General features: G+C 34.7%; 1 pseudogene; it reads left to right on the top strand.

The window, feature by feature from the left end:
* Positions 1-1,803: 1,803 nt before the first annotated feature.
* The window catches only part of LOC122490504, a 43,608-nt pseudogene continuing 29,143 nt past the window's right edge, over positions 1,804-16,268 (top strand).

Genomic DNA, 16,268 nt, shown 5'->3' with positions numbered 1-16,268 from the left:
CTCCTTTAATTTTTGTTTGTTTTGGAAACTTTTAATCTCTCCTATTTTGAATGATAGCCTTGCTGCATAAGGAATTCTTGGCTGCATATTTTTCTGATTCAGCACATTTAATTTATTCTGCCACTCCTTTCTGGCCTGCCAAGTCTCTGTGGATAGGTCTCCTGCAAACCTGATCTGTCTTCCCTTGTAGGTGAAGGACTTTTTTTTCCCTTGCTGCTTTCATGATTCTTTCCTTGCCTGAGTATTGTGTGAATTTGACTATGATATGCCTTATTGATGGTCGGTTTTTGTTGACTCTAATGGAAGTCCTCTGGGCTTCCTGGATTTTGATGTCTGTTTTTCCCCAGGTTAGGAAAGTTTTCTGCTATGATTTGCTTACATAACCCTCTTACCCCTTTTTTCTTTTCATCTTCTGTGACCTCTATGATTCTGATATTGTTCCTTTTTAATGAGTAACTGATTTCTCTAATTCTTAAATTGTGCTCTTTTGCCTTAGTATCCCTCTTTTTTTCTGCTACATTATTCTCCATAAGTGTGTCCTCTATATCACTGATTCTCTATTCTGCCTCATTCATCCTTGTCACTGTGACATCCATTCGAGATTGCAGCTGAGTTATAGCATTTTTTATTTCATCCTGACTAGCTTTAACTTCTTTTATCTCCACAGAAAGGGATTCTAATCTATTTTCAACTTTAGCTAGTATTCTTATTATTGTGATTCTAAATTCTGGTTCAGACATCTTGCTTCTTTCTGTATTGTTTAAGTCCCTGACTGTTGTTTCTTTCTGCTCTTTCTTTTGGGGTGAATTCCTTTGTTTTGTCATTTTGAAGGGAGAAAAGGAATTAATGAGGGAAAAATTAAATAAAAAATTAAAATTAAAAAAAATTAAAAACAATACACACACCCCCAAAAAATCAGATAAATGATGTTAGATCCTAGGTGTGTTTTGGTCTGGGTGTTGAAAGAGGCTTGATAAATTAGAGGAAAAAAGGAAAAAAAGGGAAAGAAAAAAAAAGAAGGAAATCACTTGAAAATTTGAAAAAATTAATACACTGAAATAGAATAAAATGAAATCATGGAAATAGAATTTGAAAATGAAATTTGAAAAACTTTACAAAAAAGGAAAATATATGGTAGAAAAAAATTAAAAATATTTAAAAAAATGAAAATATTTTTAATAAAAATTATTTGAAGAAAATTGAATAGACTGAAATATGATTGAAATTACTTCATTTTGCCCTATAAGTCAATCTATGAAGCACTTTATAGTCCCTAAACTAAGCAAGTGCAGAGAGTTGTGTTCCTAAAGAGTGTGGTTGGTCCAGTTTGGCAGGGCTTAGTGTAATGGTTCCATTCTCCACTAGAAGGCACTGCTTAGCTTATTGGGGTGGATTGTTGTGGCTCTCATTTGTATGTGTTTGCACGGGAGTGGTGAAAATGATGTCACCCAGCTACCCCTTCTCTAGTGTCAGAATTCTGTTCTCCCTGATCCACAATTATGCATCTGTCCTTTGTTTCCTGCTTCCATCCATGCCCTGCTTTTACACTGTCCATGCAGCACCTCCCTCCTGAGTTTTATTTCAGATATAGCTGTTTTTCCTGAACCCTTACTTCTGAGGAACTGTGGCTTTGATCTGCTCAGAACCTCTGCGGAAGGGTTTCCCCAAGTAATGGCCAGATGCCGGCTGCACCCAGGATCGTTCGCAGTACTGTGCTGTTGCCAATGCCCAGAGACTGCGGCTGAGTACCAGCCCACCCCAAAAAAGTTCACGTGATCATGTAGCAGCAGCATTTCGTGGATTATGGAAAATCACAATACAGATCTGTCACCAGGCTTCACCTTTAATGACCTTGTTCTAGCACTAGTGAATGTGGTTGTTCTCCCGGGTCCCCTGGGGTCTTTGCCTGTTGTGGGGACCACAAAGCCTCTATCAGATGTCCTCCCAGCAGAGGAACTTCTTCTTGCTGTGTGGCCTGAAGACCCCCAGACTTTACTCCTGGGGATTCGCCCTTCCCACCAGAAAACCAGCAGTTACCCAGCTGCAGAGTTCAGACTCTGCATTCCCCCTGTTTATAGAGGCTTAATGGAATTTAAGCCTCTTCCTTTTTAGTTCAGTCCCTGTGGCTGTTTCCTTTCAGTTCAGTCCCTTTCTCTTCCTTTTTAGTTCAGTCCCTGTGGCTGTTTCCACTTTTCCACTTTCTCTCCAGCTGCTTTTGGGGGGAGAGGTGCCTTTCCCGTATTCTCCTCCCCCCCATCTCTCCTCTCTCTGCAAGCAAAAACAACTCCCTGCCCTCTTAGGCTTCTCTCTCCCCCAGTTCACCTCTCTGTGCTATGTACCTGCTGAGTTCTGTGGTTCAGATTGTGCAGATTGTTGTGTTAATCCTCAAATCAGTTTTCTAGGTATGCAGTATGGTTTAGTGTTGGTCTGGCTGTATTTCATGGACATGAGGCACAAAAAAAACTTCCATGAGGTTCCACCATCTTGGCTCCTCAAGACTATACATATTATTATGGTCTAAGTAATAGCATATCCTTTTATTCTTCAAAGTACCTTGGTTTAGATAATAAATTATATCATTGACCTAACTGAAATAAACAATATTAAGGATGAAAAGAGACTTAATTATAGATGTTTCTGAAATCAAAATGTAAAAAAAGGTATTTTCAGCAATTACACACTAGTGTATTTGAGAATTTATATGAAATAGATATACTCATTTAAAATCAATGCATTAAATTGATAACTACATATATACATGTATATAAAACTATACATATATTATATATAACTATATATAAAACTATATATATGTGTGTATATAACCTAAGGAATCATCAGAGAAGTTGAATGTGTTAAACATTTTCCCACAAAGAAAATATCTGACTGAGATGGTGACATCCAAAGAGTAAATAATCCAATTTTAACATAACCTTGCAGAGACAGGGAAAAAAGACAATAGCCTCTCAATCTTCATGAGGCAAACACAATTTTAATAATAACATTAGATATTGATAATACTGAAGAGAGAGAGGGAAACTAAAAAATAATTTTACTCGAGAACATAGGTGTAGACTCCCAAACAAAATATTGGCAAGGCAAATATAAATATTTTCCTTCATATAAATCCAAAAGAGTGATATAATGGACACATATAACACATTACATTCTCCCAAAGAGAAGAATGCACGTTCTGTTCAAGACCAAAGTGTTTATCTCAAGTGTTTGTCTTCTCCTGAAAGTCCATATATTGTCCTTTCTACTCAAAAGTCCAAATAGATAAATACATTGCCCAACCAAATTCAAAATTTCCCAAATTACATTTATATCTATTTAATAAATTTTTTGTCACATCCTCTTTCTTTCCCCTACATTAACCAGCTCACTAACCACGAACTCTTGGAGTCATCATAAACTTTGTCCGTTCCTTGCCCAGAGGCTTTCACTTGGTTACTGCATTCTGCCAGTTCTTCTGTCTGGCTCTAAGAGCAGTCCTCCCTTTTCCATCTACATTGGTAACACCTTAGTGTGGCCCTCATTGTTACCATTTAGACTACTAAGCAGCATTCAATATCATAATTTTTTTACACATTCTTCCCATTCTTGCAACTCCTGCAGATTGATGTCTTTAATATATGTATCTGATTATCACTTTCCACTTAAAACACTTTTGCAGTTTTGTATCCCCTTCAGAATAAAATCTAATCTTAATATAAAGTGTGTTTCTGGCTTCTTCCTTCTTGACATATTGCCATATTTCTCTACACTTTAATTTATCTCTACTAGATTACTTGCAGCACCTGAAAACCAATATATTAATTTATGTTTATTTTTGCAAATGCTCCTTCTTTTCCTTGTAGTATTATGTTTTCTTTTCTTAAATGGTTAATCCATAATTTCTTTAGAGACCCATCACAAGAATCATTTACTCTGAGATTCTTTCCAACTAATTATTATTTTTTACCTTTCTCATGACCAACCCCTCCCCTGTTCAGTCTCTACTGTATTTATCACATTGTAGTTTAGTTTTCTTTTTACTTTTTTTCCCTATCTAGGCTGCAAGCTCCCTGAAAGAAGGAATCATGACCTGACCTTTGTGTTGAGTGCCTAGTATATACACACAATGAAGATTTGAATAAGTGATTATGAATATAAAGAAGTAGAATATGAAACCATATGTACCAGTATCCATATGTACACTTAAATTTTTGAAAGTAATTATTTCTGTTTTGACTAAATATGAGATTTTTTTTCCTTTCGGTATCATTCTTAGTTTATATTTTGAGGAATAATGTGTACATATGCATTTTTTAAGGTGGACATAGAATTAACATGGGAATTTACTGTGGAATTGATGAGTTAAATGAATTCAATGAGTTAATGAGTTAAAGTATATTTGGACTTCTTGTGTTCCTTTTTGTGTTGCTAAAAAACTTTAATATTAATTTTGAACACTTGAAAGAAAAAGAAACAGAGGAATCAGTAGAAACTACACCACTTTTTGGCATGTGGTATGCATTTGCTGAAGCAGAAGCCTGCCATATGCCATACGTGATATGCCACCCAACTTTGCCATCATGTCAGGGAATGCATTGTATCCTGCAGCCAAGCCACATGGGCATGACATGCCTTCCACTTCAGCATTTCTATGAACATTTTCCCACTTAATTCTGTCACACATGGTATCTATAATCTGTTAGGAGGAGTTCTGCCCATTTTGTCACCTTTAACATCTGAGAGCTCTTATGATGGCGCCAAATTGATTGTTCTTCTGATTTGAATCAGATGTGAGTCATTCTGGGTGAAATTTCTAAAAAGGGTTTCCAGTAGTCACTTTTCCATAAAAATTGAAACAAGAATGGGTAATGGCACATACAAGAAATCACTTGGAGTGTAGTTAATTGCATATGCTTTCTTTCTTTTTTTTTTACTCACACATTCATTCATTGACCAAATATTTATTGGCCCTTCATGATGTGCCATGCACTGTGCTATATGATGAAGAAGAAAAAAAAGAGAGAGAGAGAGAAAGCATACTAAACCAGGATCTTCCTCCTCAAGAAAGCTGGGGGGAAATGAAAAACAAACATTTTTAAGTTTTTATCTCATTTAATTCATTGTATCTTGCTGTTTTAAAATAATTTTATTTCAAATATTTATCCACTCAAATTCTCTTCTTGCCATTTTGAAAAAAAGAAAATTCAGCCTATGGATAGAGCTATTTTTTTCAAAGCAGAATGCAATATATAACAATTCAGAAATATAGAGAAGAGTCAGAAAAATTCTATATATAAACAAAGCAAACAAATACTGAGCACACATTTTTACATGTGTATTTTCAGTAAAAGTTATTTTGGGGCTTTGGCAGAAAAGATGGCATGAAAAACATTTCCTTACAGGTCTTTCATTATTTAATTTGGAAGAAAAGAGAGTTTTTTTTTTTTATTTACCTCTTTTCTTAAGCATATATTTTGGTAGTCATATTAAAAAAAGGGCTGTCCTCAAAATAAATGTCAAAGTAATACGTTAAGACATTTGCCCTTTTGAAAGAGTACACTTCGTGAAAAAATGAACAGACTGAAATAATGGAATAGGTAAATTTCAAAGCTAATTTTTAAACCAGAGATGGGAATGTCTGTGGAATATCAAAACCAGTATTTGTGAATGGAAAGGGCTAATTTTTATCACAGAGTTTGACATTTGCAAGCCACTCAGAGTTGAATTCTTAAACATGAGAACTCTGTTTACTGTTCCATATGTATTCCTATAGATATTTATTCAATTTAGACCATGTGGCATTTATTAAACTCTGTTAGAATGTTTCATCATAATGAGAGTTGGACTGGATAAAATTAAAGATAGACTTTTGGTTTTGGTTAGAATGTTTATTTTTTCCTATCGTAAATATTAATAAACTTGATTATATAATTTTATATCTCTCTTCCAATGTATAATGTACATAAAAAAATCTGACAATCTATTTCCCATTAATAGGCTCTTGATATTTAGCTAGTATCACATTAAAACCATAGAGTATAGATAAAAAATTAGAAAAGACAGACCTTCCTGGATTAATTTTAAAATCAAAAGGTGATTGAATTCAGTAAGAGATAAGAAAATAAATGTTAGGATTTTAAGAACATTGTTAATATTTTATTTAAAAACAAAATTGCCCTAAAACCATTTTTATAAAGACAAAAACAAAGTATTCTCTAGAATCTCAAAATACTAAAAAAACCTTATAGTTTATATAGGTATTTACATTAAGAGATAACTCTATTACTAAAATATGTAATTTCTACCTGTCCCTAGTGTCCTAGGTCAATTTTATGCATGACAACAGTAGCACACAATTGAATAAATAATAATATAGGAGCAAAAATAAGATTAAGACAGCCACAGACACAAGAAATACTTGAATGTATTTAATAAAAATGGAAGCATTAAAATGGATGATAAAGCAACTTGTAATGGCCATGGCTATGGGATATGCTAAATCAGATCTCTGCCACAGACCACCAGTGGCCACAACTTAGTGAGTTTCCATTGCTCTTACAGTGAACATGACAAACATGAACTCATTCTTCTTGATGACTGTCTTCCTTAAGGAAAGTCATTATATTTTGTGTGTTTCTACAAACATTTTGGCAGTGCCTGAATGAACTGATGTAATGAATAACATTGGCTTCAGAATTATGAGACTTGGATCATTCACATTAAATATATCTAGGATGTCTTAGAAAAGTTAACTTCTTGGAATGTTCTATTCATCAACAGGAGGAAAGTTAATCGATGACCTCTAAGCTACTTTATATTTATAACATTTATAACTATATCAGTGATCAGAACGTGCTTTATGGTAGTATTATGGTTTTGTTAATATTTATAATAGTATTGGATTCATGCTTGTAGACACAGCTGAAACCTAAGCACTTAGAGCCTGCCATCAATATTTAGTGTGCTAGGGGCGCCTGGGTGGCGCAGTCGGTTAAGCGTCCGACTTCAGCCAGGTCACGATCTCGCACTCCGTGAGTTCGAGCCCCGCGTCGGGCTCTGGGCTGATGGCTCAGAGCCTGGAGCCTGTTTCCGATTCTGTGTCTCCCTCTCTCTCTGCCCCTCCCCCGATCATGCTCTGTCTCTCTCTGTCCCAAAAATAAATAAACGTTGAAAAAAAAATTAAAAAAAAATATTCAGTGTGCTGATCTTCATGCTTTTTTTCTCCTTTTTTCAATATTTTCCTTATTCCTTCCTTCCTTCCTTCCTTCCTTCCTTCCTTCCTTCCTTCCTTCCTCCCTCCCTCCCTCTCTCCCTTCCTCCCTTCCTCCTTCCTTCCTTCCTTCTAATTTCTGCAAAGTAGAATAACATGTACAAAATTTATATTTTGTTTTGGTTTATCTGTGCATGTGTGTGTGTGTGTGTGTGTGTGTGTGTGTGTGTATGTGTTTGTGTGTTTATATGCATATGTGAAGGGACTGACCAAATTTGCATCAGCCTTCCCTGTGATGATATTGGAAAATTTCAGCCCCATATTGAATTCTTTTGTTAGTTTCCTGATTTATGAAAAATTCCCTCTATCCCACATGTTCTCAATTCTGTGAGTTTACTGTTCTCATCCACAGCACACCTAGAAACACATGAAGTATTTTCTTCTATTCTTGCTTAAATTTTAAATCAGATACTTGCTGCTCTCTGGGCATGAAATGGCCCTGACATCATACAGAAAAAGAAAACTACTGGTGGTACTGGGGAACATAAACAATTGACACTGTAATTATTTTTTTCTGCCATACCAGAGGTAAAATTATTAAAGATTTTAAGAGGTACCTATTTTTAGACAACTGGTTAGTAATTTTAGATATATGCATGGGATATGAAAGAAATGGCATCTCTTAGGCCTTAGCTAAATTACAGGGTAAGTATTTACTTATCCACATGTTTAGTATTTTAGCCAGTGTTTAGAATTCCTTCCTTGAACCTGGCAATATATTTTCTGTAAGTATATTTCAATTTTGGGAACAGCAAAATAAGGGAATATTATCCTAATGTGCCCTCATATCTGTTTCATTTCTTTCCCCTCCGGTAAACTCATACCCATTTTTTTAAGGTAAATATTTACACAGTCTCAAGAATCATCTTTCCATATAACCATCCCCACCTGAAGTCATAGTGAAAAGTATCAAAAGTCAAGAGTTTATTAATGAGAGGTATCAAATGGATTTGTAGTTGGAGAGTAGCAAAAGACATCTAGAAGAATTTAGTGAACTCCATTCATATGTTTAAATTAAAGTCATCTAAGGATCCACCTTTGCTGCCATGCTGCTTATTTACTTTCCATGAATTTCATTCTGGGTGAATATGATAATCAGGCAGGACTCTTTCTCCAGAAAACAATTAGTCAGAAATGAGGGCTATCATGATCTTTATTTTATTTTTTTTAACTGACATAAAACAAACAAATGGGTTAACATTACACATTAACTCCTAAATTTTGATCAATCCTTGAAAGTTCTTTAGACTCTTGTTTCTCATTGCTTGTTAAGGGATGCTAAGTTAGTAGTGGTTTGTTTATTCTTCAAGTGAGGCTGCAAGATAAAATATAAAAAGGGAATAGGCCTAAAAAGAAAAAAAGAAAGTTACAAAATTTATCAACTCCCATCCGCAAATTGTCAGAGATACTGCCTCGCAGATTCATGTTCTCCACTACCAAAGGGTAATACCTGTTTACCTTTGACAAAAATTTTCATAGATTATTTACCATTTCAAAATCATTTGTTACTGGATCCCTGCTTTGATTTTAAAAAAGAAGATGGAGGGGCGTCTGGGTGGCTCAGTGGGTTAAGCGTGAGATTTCGGTTCAGGTCATGATCTCATGGCTCGTGAGTTCGAGCCCTATGTTGGGCTCTGTGCTGATGGCTGGGAACCTGGAGCCTGCTTTGGATTCTGTGTCTCCCTGTCTCTCTGCCCCTCCCTGCTCACTCTCTGTCCCTGTCTCTCTCTCTCAAAAATAAATAAACAGTGGGGCTCCTGGGTGGCTCAGGCGGTTGATCGTCCTACTTCGGCCCAGGTCATGATCCTGCTCTTCTTGGGTTCCAGCCCCGCATCAGGCTCTGTGCTGACAGGCTCAGAGCCTGGAGCCTGCTTCAGATTCTGTGTCTCCCATTCTCTCTCTGCCCCTCCCCCAGTATGTCTCTCTGTCTCCTGAAAATAAACATTAAAAAAATTATTAAAAATAAATACATAAATAAACATTAAAAAATTTCTTTAAAGAAGATGGAATTTCCAAAAGCTTATATATTATATATGCAAAACATATATACATACACACATCCATATATATATAAATATATATGTATATACTACACATACATAAGCATATATATGTATTTGATTATATATAGGCTTTCAGAGTTTATTTTCTTTTTTTAAACTTTTTTTTAAGAGCTTATTTATTTATTTTGAGAGAGAAGGAGATAGAGAGCAAGCAAGGAAGAAGCAAAGAGAAAGGGAGAGAGAGAAAATCCCAAGACATGAGGCTCGAACTCACCAACTATGAGATGTCCTAGTCTGAAATCAAGAGTAGATCCCTTGACTGACTGAGCCACCCAGGCTCCCCAGTTTGTTTACTTTCTTCGTGTTTAATGTAAAATAAATCTGATCTAAATTTAAATATACCCCAAAACCCTGCCTTCAGTTTTTTTTAAGTGTATTTATTATTTTAGTAATGTCTGAACCCAACATTGGGCTCAAACTCGCAACCCCCAGATCAAGTGTTTCAAGCTCTTCTGACTGAGCCAGCCAGGCATCTCCCTTCAACGTTATTTAAAGAAAAAAATTATAAATTTTAATGTAGTTTACTACATAATGCTGCTGGATTGATCAATGATATGTTGTTAGCTACTTTAAGATGTCTTTTAATATAGTAGATTTAGAATTGCCTTTTTGTTAAGGAATTGGTGTCTGCATCTTCAAAAATCATAATTAAGTTTGTTCAGAAGGAAAGAGAATAAAATTATATGGAAAGCTACTTTTATTGGTGTGTAATTAGATTGAATTGTAACTTAAAAAATTGTGAGATAAACATCTTCTGATAGGTTTATAGTTTTTATCCCATACAAGAGAATTGATTAACCAATGATTTCAACCATTGTAAATGTTACAGCTGTTATTATAGCCCTTTAATTTATGGTTTAAAAAATCAATTTAAGATTTCATTTTATACAAACAAAAATATAAATAATTCAGTGGGGTCAATCCAATATATTGTGTTGTTTTTTAAGAAATAACTTTGCCATAATGACATGAGTGAACATGGCAGAGTGAGGTCTCTTGGAAATTCTTCCTATTATAAGAGCAGTAAGAACCCTGGCAAAAATGGTCAGAATCAACCTTTTAGAACTCTTCAAATTAACCAGACTTTCACCAACGAAGGGAATGTTTATTTAAGGAAAAAACAAAGTTGAATCTCATTAAGAAAAACAAGCCTTATGGCATTTTAACACCATCTAATCCAATTCTTCTCTTTTCAGCTTTCAGTAGCCTTTGAAATCAACAACTACAATTACGGGGAAAATCAGCAATCTGGCTGAAATGGGAGGAGGCAGCATGGGATTGGAGTACTTTCAAAGCCCCATTCTCAGGGAATTGTCATTATTTGACTCATCTTGATTCTCAGGAAGACCCCATTTAAAAGGCCATATTTATTGGACCTGACTCTGAGCTTGCTCAGTCCAATCAGTCTTCTCCTGTGGGACATTTGTCAACAACAATCAGAGGCAATTGTTGAATTTTTGAACAACTGTTGAATTGCTCAAGGCAGTGGATAATAGTTGAGGAAAACAACAGCCTAAACAAATAAACTTAAAACAAAATACTGGAATATGAGATATCCATATGGTACCTTTAAGGTTCCAACATATTCCAAGGAATCTAGAAGGGCATATACCTGTGTAGGGTTGTGCACATGCCAAGATTGTTATACATTCTCAGGAAAGACTAACAGCCTCTAAAACCTCAACTTTGGCTAATTTTGAGGCTCTGCCCAAGAAGATGTGAAGGCTAAAGTGTAGTTGAAACTACCTGGCTCAATGTGGGAGGCTTGATTCACATGAACACAGAGCCTCTTGGCAAAGACTAGGAGACTTATTAGTTCCAGGACAAAAAAAGGCCATTAATAGACACTGCTTCTGAGGAAATCAGATGCTGGAATTACTAGGTAAAAATTTAGGTTAGTTATCTTAACTATGTTCAAAGGACCAAAGGAAGCCATGAAAAGGAAGTTTAAGAACAATGTCTCATCACATAAAGAATATAAATATATATAGAAACTATGTATAACAAGAACCAAATGGGGCACCTGGGTGGCTCCACTGGTTAAGCAACCAACTCTTGATTTGGGCTCATATTGTGATCTCATGGTTCAGTTAGTGAGTTTGAGCCCCACATTCAGCTCTGCAGTGACAGTGTGGAGCCTGCTTAGAATTCTCTCTCTCTCTCTCTCTCTCTCTCTCACTCTCTCTCTCTCTTTCTACCCCTCCACTACTCATGCTCTCCCTCTCTCTCAAAATAAGTTAATAAAAGATAGAACCAAGTAGAAATACTGGAGGTAAAAAATTTAATAATTTAAATGAAAATTAACTGGAGAGCCTGAACAACAGATTTATGCTGGCAAAATAAAGAAATTCAGCAGACTTGAAGATAGGTAAATTGAGATGTTATGGTTCAAGGAAATGTTGGCAAAAAGAATGTATAACAAGTCAACAGTCTCAGGATCCATGGGACATTATAAAGCATATCAAAAGCCACATAACTGAAGTTCCAGAATGAGAAGAAACAGAGAAAGGAGCAGAAAAAAATATTTGCAGAAATTAAAACCAAACACTTGACAAATTCAACAAAACACACTAATCTAAATAGCCAATAAGGAAAATAAACTCCAATTAGGGTAAATTCAAAAAGACTCACACTAGACACATCATAAGAAAACAGCTTAAAGACAAAAACAAAGATAATATCTTAAAAACAGCAAGGGAAAAGCTTTCATCTAGTAGAGGGAATACTCAAAATTGAGCTACTGTCTTCTCATCAGTACCATGGAGGCCAGAAAGCAGTGGGATGATATATTCAAAGTGATGAAAGAAAAAAAAAGCAACAAAACAAACAAACAAAAACAAAGTGGTGAAAGGAAAAGACTTTCAACGAAGAATTTTCTCTTTTTTGATGTTTATTTATTTACTTTTGAGAGAGAGAGTATATGCACATGTGCAAGCAGGAGTGGTGGAGGGGCAGAGAAAGAGGGACACGGAGAATCCCAAGCAGGATCTGTGATGTCAGCACAGAGCCCAAAGTGGGGCCTGAACTCACAAACCATGAGATCACGAACCTGAGCGAAAAATCAAGTAGTCACTTAAATAGATGAGCCACCCAGATCCCCTCAACTATGGATTTTCTACTCAGCAAAACTATGCTTCAAAAATGAAGGAGGAATCAAATATTCCCAGATGACCAAAAATTGAGAGTCATTGCCAGACATGCCTTACAAGAAATATAAAAAAAATCCTGTAGGCTGAAAGGGAATAACGTTAGAGAGGAACTTATACCGGAAGAAATAAAGAGCACTGGTAATTACATAGATAAAAGTAAAATACAGTACAAAAGTAATTTTTGTTTGAAACTCTTTTTTGTCTCCTATCCTATTTATAAAAAAAAATTTTTTTCAACGTTTATTTATTTGTGGGACAGAGAGAGACAGAGCATGAACGGGGGAGGGGCAGAGAGAGAGGGAGACCCAGAATCAGAAACAGGCTCCAGGCTCTGAGCCATCAGCCCAGAGCCTGACGTGGGGCTCGAACTTACGGACCGCGAGATCATGACCCGGCTGAAGTCGGACACTTAACCGACTGCGCCACCCAGGCGCCCCTCTCCTATCCTATTTAAAAGAAGCCTGGATAAACAATGATTTGTGTTTATGAGCATAAAATGAATTAAGAGATAATTTGTGTGAGAAGATAATACAATGTATGAGTGAAAGATATAGCTATATAAGAGCAAAGTATTGTGTAGTATTGTATTTAGGGTGGTATTATTGTGGACTCATTTATTATAAGTTAAAACATTGCCATTCACAGATAATCCCTAGGAAAATTACTAGGAAGTGATAAGGGAATTTGACAGTAGAAAATATTTATTCAACACAAAACAAGATGGTATTGAAAGAATAAAGGAATAGATAGGGCCTAAGACTTGTTGGAAAAAAAAATAACCAAAGGAGTGGAAATAAATGAAATCGAGATTAGAAAAACAACAGAAAAAAATCAACGAAAGCAAAAGTTGTTTCTTAATTTTTATTTTATTTATTTATTTATTTATTTATTTATTTATTTATTTATTACTTAGCAAGAGCATGAGTGGGGGAGAGTGGCAAAGCGGGGAGAGAGAGAAAATCGTAAGCAGGCTCCACAGTCAGTGTGGAGCATGACATGGGGTTTGATCCCACAACCCTGGGAGCATGACCTGCACTGAAATCAAGAGTTCGATGCTCAACCAAATGAGCCATCCTGGTGCCCCAAGGGTTGTTTCTTTAAAAAGATCAACAAAATTGACAAATTATTATTTAGACTGAGCAAGGGAGGTTAAAAAAAAAAAAAAAAGATTCAATATACTGGAATTGGGAATGAAAGAGGAAATCACTACCAAACTTATAGAAATAAAAGCTATTTTAAGGGAATACTACAAACAGTTGTATGAAAACAAATTAGATAACAAAAATGAAATGGACACACTTCATAAACTACATACATACATAAACTAATGATACTGACTCAAAGAAATAGAAAATCTGAATAGACTTGTAATAGGCCAAGAGAGTAAACTAGTAATCAAAACAACTTTCCACAAAGAAAACACCAAAACCAGATGACTGTACTGGTGAAATCTAACAAATATATAAGAATTGACTTCAGTACTTCCCAAATGCTGCCAAAAAATAGAAGAAACATTTGCAAACTTATTCTGTAAGTCCTTTTGTCACCTGGCCACAAAAACAGACCATGACATTGCAAAAAAAGAAAACTACAAACTAATTTTACTTATGAGTATAGAAGTAGAAGTTCTCAATAAAAACTAGTAGACTGAATCCAGCAAGATACAGAAAGGAGTATATACCAGAAACAAAGTGGATATATCCAAGGAATGGAAGTCTGTCTCAAAATACAGAAATCAATCACTACTACACACTTATTAACAGAATAAAGAATAATAACCACATGATCAATAGCTGCAAGAAAAAGTATTTAACAAAAAACACCTTTCTTAATAAAAAGTACAACATAAACTAAAAATACAGAGGAACTTAATCTATAAATGCCATCTGCAAACAACCTACAACTAACTTAATAGTGAAAAACGGAAAGCTTTTCTACTAAGATTAGGAACAAGATAAAGCTGTCCCCTCTTACCACTAATATTAAATATTTTACTGGAAATTCTAGCTAGGGAAATTTAGAAAAAGAAATAAAAGACATCCAGATTAGAAGGGAAGACTCAAACATATCTCTGTTTACACAATTCATGATCTTCAATATACAGAAAATCTCAAGGATTTTACAAAAACTATTAGAGCTAATAAAGGTTGCAGGATATGAGATCAATATACAAAAACTATTATAATTGTATACACTAGAAATCAACAACAAAAATGAAATTATGAAAACTCTTCTACTCATAATAGCATGAAGTGAAATAAAATGCTTAAGAATAAAGTCAACAAAACAAGTATAGGACATGTACACTGAAAACCACATCACTGAAATAAATTTAAGCCCTAAATGAATGGAAAGACATCTGTTGTGTATTGGAAAACATAGTTTTGTCAAGATGTCATATTTCCCAAATTAATCTATAGATTCGACGCAATTATAATCAAAATCCCAGCTTTTTGAGAACAGTCTTTTAAACAAATGGTTCTGGAACAACTGGATATCTACATGCAAAAAAATGAAGGACCCCTACCTCACAGCATATAAAAAATAAACTCAAAATAGATCAAATATCTAAATGTCAGAGTTGAACTATAAAACTCTTAGAAGAAGCCATAGATTTTGGATTAAGCAATGGTTTATTAAATATGACAACTAAAGCACAACTAACCACTGCAAAAATACATAAATTGTTACAATTATATATTGTTCTTATAATTATGTAACAATTTTATAACATAAATTGTATAACAATTATAAAATTGTTATAATAATAAATTATTATTATTATTAGTAGTAGTATTATCATCTTCAGAGAACACCATCAGGAGAGTGCAAAGACAACTCAGAATAGGAGGAAATATTTTCCAACCACATATGAGTGGTATGTGATGCTGAATATTACATGATTATGACTAAGCCAATGGTTCTTAAAATTAGTTTTGATATATAAGTGCTTTGGATTACAAGCAAGTTTCTGGAACGAAGTATGCTCACAAACCAAGGTTTTACTGTAAACCAGTTAAAAATGGGCAAAATATTTGAATAGACGTTTCTCAAAAAAATGATATATAAGTGAATAATAAGTATGTGAAAAGATGCTCAACTAGTTTAGCAGATAGAGAAATACATAACAAAACCACAATAAGATAAAAATTCCATGCCCACTAGAGTAGCTATAATAAAAATGACAGACAATAACAGGTGTTAAGGAGGATGTGAAAAAATTGGAAAAGTCCTACATTGCTGGTGGGATGGTAAGTTAAGCAGTTGCTTTGGAAAACTGTTTAGCATTTTCTCAAAAATTGAACACAGTTGCCAAATAACCCAGTATTCCATTCTTAGGTATATACTCAAGAGAATTCACAACGTTTGTCCACACAAGAACTTGTACACAAATGTTTACAGAAGCATTAATTCCTCAAAGCCAAAATGTAGTAACAATTCACGTATCCATCAGGAGGTGAATGGATAAACAATATATGCTACGTTCATACAATGGAATATTATTCAGCCTTAAAATAAAGATGAAATATTGAGTCATGGTACAAAATATATGAAATTTGAAAACACTGTATTAAGAAGCCAGATACAAAAGGCATCATATTACATGAATTTACTGATATGAAATATCCAGAATTGGCAAATCCACAGAAACCATAGTGGGTACCAAGGGCAGGAGAACTGGAGAATGAGGAGTGTTGCTAACGAGTATGTTATGGAAATTTTCTGGAATTAGAAAGCGATACTGATTGTACAACTTTGTGAATATACTAAAAACCACTTATGTGTAAA

Source organism: Prionailurus bengalensis, chromosome B2 (assembly GCF_016509475.1).
Source record: "Prionailurus bengalensis isolate Pbe53 chromosome B2, Fcat_Pben_1.1_paternal_pri, whole genome shotgun sequence".
NCBI classification, from domain to species: domain Eukaryota; kingdom Metazoa; phylum Chordata; class Mammalia; order Carnivora; family Felidae; genus Prionailurus; species Prionailurus bengalensis.
This window is presented reverse-complemented; position numbering and strand designations above follow the sequence as displayed.